We start from the raw sequence: 8,658 nt of genomic DNA on the forward strand, positions 1-8,658 counted from the left end.
GTTAATGTATGGTTGTTTAAGGCATTCTCACGTGTATTGAAATATCTGCCGCTTACGATAACGAAAAACGATATCGTTGCTAATGAGAAGAGTAATCTTTTACTGGTTAAGGTGCGTATTTCTTCCAAGGCAGCTGATTAAGCCGCATTATATTTCCTCGTCTTGGCACTTGCGCCTAGAATTTTGGTCCCATGGTACAATCCTTGGCATTCATCCCTTGTAGAGTCCTACGGCTGCAGGAAAGGCCGATGATAATCAACGAACCTTATCGCATCTTTGCATCATTTTTTTGTTTTTCATCTTTTCTTGTCGATGGGACACTTGCCCAAAAAAGTGCAAAGCCTCACAGCAAACGATGGAACTAGAACTAAATATTAAAAGACATGCTAGACGTCTCTAAAAGAATGCAGAATGTCTTCAGAGATTTTACCTTGACCTTTTTTCCTAGGAGCAAAGTGTAATATCAGTTCTGATACTACAGTTGATCTTTTCTGTCGCCGATTACTGAAGAAGAAACATTCATAGATGTATTTTACTAAGAGTGACCCTTGTACCTAACTGAAGTAATCATCATCATCATCATCATCATCATCATCATCATCATCATCATCATAACGTCTGAATCATCATCATCATCATCATCATAACGTATGAATCATCATCATCATCATCATCATCATCATCATCACGTTGTATGAATCCGAATATTCTATTATTGGCATTGGTGTAATGTGGTCGTTGCAGCCCAAATCCCTACGCCGTCTGGTGCCATCGCAAAGGATTAAACAAACAAACGTAAATAAATCCGACTCGGCTTTTTTTTTTCTATTTTAACACAAGCCATTTATTATCATCACGTTCAAAACAATGTCTGCTTCTTAAATAATGTCTACTTCTTGTTTTTTTTTTCTTGTTTTTTGTTGTTGTTTTTTCGTATTCATTTCGTCCGTCATGAGAATAACAATATATATATATATATATATACATATATATGCATATATATATACATATATATATACATATATATATAGCACCATATATATATATATATTTATATAATGCACAATATATTTTGTGTTTTATATGTATGTATATATATATTGTGTATTATATATATATATTGTGTATTATATATATATTGTGCATTATATATATATATTGTATATTATATATATTGTGTACTATATATATATAATATAATACACATTATATATATATAATACACAATATATCCAATAATTTTGGTTGCAAATATCCATTGAGAATTAAAGGTTTCTATTTAGAATATGGCGATTGGTAAATCCAAGAAGAGCTCAGTAAGATGACTTTTGCAATCTCTTTAAAAAATATCCACTGATGAAGAAAAGAGTGGGGGAAAATTCATTCCATGGAAATTCTCTGGTACACACACACAAGTGACAGAATTACTGAAAAATTGCAGGTTTCCACTGAATATAAAATTTCAAATAACATTTTCTTAGTCTTTCAGGATTCAGAAGCAAATATATGTTTGGTGGTGCCATGGGGTGTAGTTTATGGTGATTATCATGCTTCGTACATACATTGCAACGCATAATAACTGCCTCATTAATTTCTCATCAGGCTACGAAGACAATCATTGCAACTAACAGAAATAAAGTCCCGCACTTAAATCGCTTTCTACCAGCAATTAGCAAATTAACTGCAATACAGTAGCAACTTAATTAAGAAAAACCATAAACGTATTCAAGATGTGACCATGCGGTGAAATTCAACATATTATATGCTGAAAAAGAAATTTAGAAACACAAAAGGCTCTTGTAATGCAAGCTGCTTGTAATAGGATTCCTACCTTAACAGCTTACAAATGGAGACTTGTTCAAAAGAGTGTCCAGTTACTGAGTTCATTTGGAGAAATCACCAAAGAAGTAAGCAACAGAAGTTCAACCATATCAATGATGATGCTACAATTTCTGGTTTTAATGGAATCTTTCTAATCACTCTTTGTTGTATACAGTAGGGGGAGTCTGTATGACAAGGAGAGATGTATAGCAAGTGTATATAAAACGGGTATATATAAACGAAGGGACCAAAGCTTGCACATGTTATATAGTCGTCTATTAAATGTTTCTTGCGCGTGGGTGTATATTTGTAACACATATAATAAACACACACACACACACACACACACACACATATATATATATATATATATATATATATATATATATATATATATATATATATATATATATACCTTCAACAATAGTTCAACAAACGGGGCAAATAGCACCATTACCCGCTTTCCTAGACAAGGAAAGGACAAACCATTTTTGTCGAAAAAATTGCTATATTGTTCCAGACGCGCTTCTGAAAATTTAAGTCATTTTCTACCCCGACAACTCAGACAACCAAATTGTTTTTCCACGTTTATATTTCTTTCTGATTCAACTTTTTTTGTTCGGGGATTGCACGCCATTCCTTTTCTTTTTACGCATTACTGTCTTTCCAACTGAATGGCTTCGATACTAGCTGAATGATTCCTACTGCTACGAATTTGTATGTCCCGTCTATTCGTTCTAACTCGTTCGCTTAAGATTCCTGACTAAATCCTAACTGATTATGTATAGTTCCAAACTATCTACCTTCGTCACGTATTTTGTTCATGTTTTAACATTCTTTTCTATTAAAACATATTTGCTTTTATTAATCTCATGTTCTTTCTTATTGTTTATAGAATCAAGCCAAATTAAATTACTAAAATGTCATTTTACCTTATTTTTCTCTTTGAAACAAATCTAATTTAGTCTACATAATAATAATAATAATAATAATTGTTCGGAGTCCAGCTAGGCTCTGGGACATAGTTGCTGATTCTCTGTTTTGAATGTTACTTTTCACTGCTTTCGTTCAGGATTGAACTCGGCACCTTTGGGTAACTGTAAACTTTGATACAACGTCTAGGACCACTCGGCCATATGTCCTAGGTAGCCCCGTAATAATAATAAAGGGTTGGGTTCGAGACTCCTAACAAACGGTTCTCCAGTTCGATACAAAACACCTGGTGAAGGCCGGAGGGCAAAACGGCCGAAACGTTGTGACTATAACAACCAAGATGAGGAAGTCAGTCCGACAATCTCAATCAATGAAAACACCTCATCTCAAAAAATGCAGACAATTACTACTACTACTAATAATAATAATAATAATAATAATAATAATAATAATAATAATAATAATAATAATAATAATAATAATAATAATAATAATAATAATGTTCTGGTTAAGATAATTCGGCTATACCCCGGCTGTGCTAATATACAACATGTTGAATTATTCAGTGAATAAATGGAAACAAAATTATCACCATATCTAAAAAACAAAATCTTTCCCTAAATCTAAGATTCAAAATTATTTTTAAATAACATGGAAAACGCCATTAAGAATTGGATTCTACATCTTCCTACTGATGATAATGAAGCAGAATCAACAGAATACACTTCTTCGAGATCTGTTGAGTGCCAAGAAAATCAAAGTGAAAGTAAAACTGTATCTCTTTCCAACCTTTTTAATGAATTAGCTTCGAATAAGCCTACAGTTACAAATTAAAACCTAGAGCAGGCAGAAGCTGAGTTAAACCTGGAGAATACAACTGCAAGTACAAAGTAAATAAAATAATCACAATCTAAAATCAAAAGGAGTAAATCTCTTATGCATCAGTTCACGAAAGAACTTGATCATTATGTAGCTTTATCACTACTCGAAAGAGGTGATGATCCATCTCACTAGTAGAAAAAAGACACAGGAGATGTTCTCACTGCTGGATAAACTGGTTTCAAATTATTTAAGCGCACTACATTTATCATTGGAGAGTGGGGGCTCTTTAGTATAGGTGGTAATATGTATGAATCTGCGATGAACAGGCGGTTACTTGAGACTAGAGAAACTTTAATTACAATTCAAATTAAGAGTATTCAACAGTTATTTCAGATACTCCCTCTAAAATATATGGACAGCATAAACTCTCCTATTTCAGGTAAACCCTTTCCATAGCTATAATCCATTAATATATATGATTAAATAAGCATCACGTATATTATACACATGTTTTAAACCCACCATGGCAGATATGATATACGCTTACCTTCATTATTTAATAAAAGTTATAATGCTCCTATTTTACAGATATCAATTTAGTTCCCCAAAACAACCTCAATATTTTATTTTGCTGCTATTGTAACTATTGCTAAACGTCGCATTCCTATTATGTTACCTAGCATCTTCTCTTCCGAGGAGAAGCATTAGGCTTCGAAATACTATGGTATAAAGAGTTCTCACTTACCCTACACCTTTAATTGATCTATACCTTATTGAATGAATGAATGAATGAATCTCTCTCTCTCTCTCTCTCTATATATATATATATATGTGTGTGTGTGTGTGTGTGTGTATATATATATATATATTAGTAGATATTTTTATATCGTCCTTTGCTTTCTTTATTGATCTCTATATAAGCCCCAATACAATTTGTTGAGCTTTGCATTATCTTAATATATATATATATATATATATATATATATATATATATATATATATACACACACTAATTTTGTAGTATTCCGAATTATACTGGGTTTATATAATTCAGTAATTGTTCATATACTAAAAAATGTAAGCCAAAAAAGCTACAAATTATCGTATTTCATAATTGAGCATTCATATACTGTTTTAACAAAAACCAAGACAATGAAATACACTTTTTGTTGCTATCAACCCATTTTTTGAAGTATTGGTTTTTGTTAAAATAGTATATATATACATATCTATAATATAAAGCTGAATGTGTGCGTGTGTGTGTGTATGTGTGTGTGTGTGTGTGTGTGTGTGTGTGTGTGTGTGTGTGTGTGTGTGTGTGTGTGTGTGTGTGTGTGTGTGTGTGTGTGTGTGTGTGTGTGCCAAAGAAGACAATAAAATCCCCTATTCAAACCCGGATGTACCTTACTATTTTATTTTACTTTTTCTTATCAACGAGTTTAATTTACGATAAAAGAAGAGGTACCATTTAAAATCGCCGCAAACCATGTCTTCATTTGCATAATTTAAGACTAAACATTAATCGGAAGTGACTTTTCCAGGGCATTCGTCGTCAAGCCCAAATATCAGTTGACGTGATATTGTAAACAAACACAGACGGAATTTGATGAACGACATTATCATTATCACTTTTTTTTTGAGAATTAGTCCACCAAGCAAATTATTCCACGTAATATATAATAATCAATAGAGGATTGATACTATAATAATACATATGCAATCTGCATAAATTATATACATATATATATATATATATTTATTTATTTATATATATATATATATATAATGTGCGTGTGTATTATAAATTAAATATTTTATATATATATATATATATATATATATATATATATATATATATATTATGAATAATATATATATATATATATATATATAATTTAAAGGAGATTAGAACAATAGTCTAAAGAGCTGAGTGTATTTCAATGTAACAGTGAAATTACTAGTTTAATTAAAATACAGGAAAGAGAAAGTGCTCGTTGTAATTTAGATATATAATAAGCTCGATAGGTAAATATCCTAGAGCTAATTCAATATTAAGTAATGTGATTGATAATTTAAAATTTAAAAATCAAATTCTAATTAAATTAAAAATCCGTTTTATAAGAAGGAACAACAACAAAATCAATTATCTGTACGATCGTTTCGGAAAACAATGCTTTTTATTGTGGTAGACATCAAGTTACGTACAATAGTTACATATAGTTTTTTAATAAGCAAGGTCTCCTCGTCAGCAAATTTTGAAGGGTTTTTATTAAATTTAAAAGACACCATAAATAAACCTAGCATTAAAAGTAAGGCAGATGTATTTTTTAATTTTTCGCTTTTTGAAGTCAGGAACTACGGTTAAAATACTCATTTAGATGTTTGCTATAGCTTTTTACCTTATTGAATATATACTGAAGATAGCGTTTGTGGGCGCTAATCCCATGGGCCGAAAGATCCCTGGCTTAAGATGGGTGCTAGTTTAGCCGTAATACAGAAAAACACTGTCTCAGGACAACTATATATACGAAGGTAGTTCCCAAAGTAATGTCTTTTATTTTTTCACTCAACAAGTTTAAGAGCTACGAAGACAGAAATAGTACCATAAAACGAGCGATCGTTTTTGATCCAGAATCTATTTTCCTGCATAGTCACCATCATTCTTAATGTACTTTTCCTAGGAATTCAATGATAGATTTTTGATTCTAATGCACGTCCACAAAAGAGATGGCTTGATTAAAGTCTCACAACATAAATATCTGTAACAGAGATGAAACTTTCAGGTCATGAATGCATAAGTTGAGTCATCATAACGATGCAATTTGCACTCTTATCTGGTCCATTCGGGCAAAATAAAAAATAAGAGACATAACTCTTGTATATATTAGATTTGTATTAATATTCTTTCTTCGTCATTTCTTTTATATAATATTCTCTTTTTATTGTTATCCACTCACTAGGAGTTCTCACACAGGTCATCACTAGCGATTACTCCCTTGCATTAACATGTGGTATTCTCAGGAGTCTGAGTGACAACAAGTTTCCCCAGATCTCCAGTGTTCACCGCTACTTCCGATAATCAGTACAGATGGTACAGATTTTATGTTTTCTGAACAGCAGATTACTTTGATCTCCCGCTGGCAACGACCAGCCTCCCTAATGCCCTAGTGGAGGTCATGTTTGTGTTGTATTTCCTCGATTCTTATTGACCCTTCTCAACTTTTTGGTGTGTCACTATCCAATTTAGAAACCATCATATTTCGGGTCGGGGGTGAGCGTAGTAAACATTTTGCTGTTTCAGTTTTTAATGGGTCCCTGTGCTTGTATTCTGTTTTCGTTATATTTCTATTTTCCAGCTACGGTATAACTGGAAATGTTTTCTCGATCATTAAATCATTTTTCTCTGATAGGCTCATAAGAGTAGTGGCTGATGGGCAGAAATCAGAGGCCCACAGTATTAATGCTGGTGTCCCTCAGGGGTCCATACTGGGCCCAACTCTCTTCCTGATCTACATCAATGATCTCCCAAAACACATACTGAAATCCTTCGTTGACATCTATGCTGATGACACGATCATCTATGGCAACACATCAAAGACCGTAAATGATGATGTTCTCTCTGATTCTCTCTCCTCTGATCTTGAGCGCGTGGTACAGTGGGGAAAGAGGTGGCTGGTTACCTTTAATGCATCTAAGACCAAGCTCCTATCTCTAGATCATAAACGCTCTGATTCCCATCTGGCATCAATTGAAATGGATGGCTCTCGTCTAGGGGAGGCCCCATGTTTTGATAAGCTTCTGGGTTTGACCTTTACTCCTGATCTTCAATTGAACACATACATCGTCTGTGGCCAAGGTCGCTGGGAAAATGGTGGGATCCTTCTACCACCCCAGAAGATATCTCACTAATGATGCAATTCTCTATCTATATAAGAGCCAAGTACGTCCAAAGATGGAGTACTGCTGCCACATCTGGGCAGGAGCTTGACAGAGTACAAAATAGACTTCGTGGCTTAGTGGGGGATGCCCTTTTATCTTCCCTGCAACCTCTTTCCCACAGAAGAGACGTAGCGAGCCTGTCTTTGTTCTATCGTTATTTCCATGGCAAGTGCTCGTCTGAGCTCCATTCTCTGGTTCCCCCCCTCGCCAATCTTTTTCAAAAAACACCCGACTAGCTGAAGCCACCGTCAATAATTTTACCCACTCCAATCAAAACGTAGATTCCACGAACAAAGCTTCTTTCTTAGAACTGCACGCCTGTGGAACTCTGTTCCGCTTGCCTGTTTCGCTCCCGACTTCAACCTGGATGTCTTCAAGTCAAACACAAACAAATTCCTGATGAACCGCCCCCTAAGTTATGACACCTTATCAATTCTCCAATACTATTGCTACACTATCCCATTGAGTACTGTACACACAATAACCCTTATCCCCGAGTGGCCATTGGGTCTTGATAAGTGGTGAACTCCATAAAAATAAAATTAAGCCACTGGATAGTGTTCGTAGATTATGTGGATTGGTTTCCGCTATTATTATTATCTCACTCACTAGGAGTTTTCTCACACAGGTCATCATCAAAGATTGGTAAGAGCCAAGTACGTCCAAGGATGGAGTACTGTTGCCACCTCTGGGCAGGAGCTGCTAGAAGCAGCTTATCTTGCCTTGACAGAGTTCAAAATAGACTTCGTAACCTAGTTGGGGATACCTTTTTCGCTTCTATGCAACCCTTTTTCCCGTTGCGACCCTGTCTCTGCTTTATCGTTATTTTCATGCCAAGCACTCGTCCAATACAATCTGTGGTCCCCTTTGACTGACGTTCACAAAAACACTCATCTAACTTAAATCAATATTAATAATTTCCCACACTCTTTATCTGTGCCTAAACCTAAACATAGATTTCATGAACAAAGTTTTTTCTTAGAACTGCACGCCTGCGGAACTCTGTTCCGCTTTCCTGCTTCTCAACTGACTACAATATGATCGTCTTCAAGTCCAGCATAAACAAGTTCTTGATGAGTCGTCCTCTTAAGTAATCCAATTTACCAAATGTCCACTATTAACGATTACTACAATATTGTCCCA

The sequence above is a fragment of the Euprymna scolopes genome, chromosome 13 (genome assembly GCF_053919585.1).
Source record: "Euprymna scolopes isolate OS-2025 chromosome 13, ASM5391958v1, whole genome shotgun sequence".
Classification (NCBI taxonomy): domain Eukaryota; kingdom Metazoa; phylum Mollusca; class Cephalopoda; order Sepiida; family Sepiolidae; genus Euprymna; species Euprymna scolopes.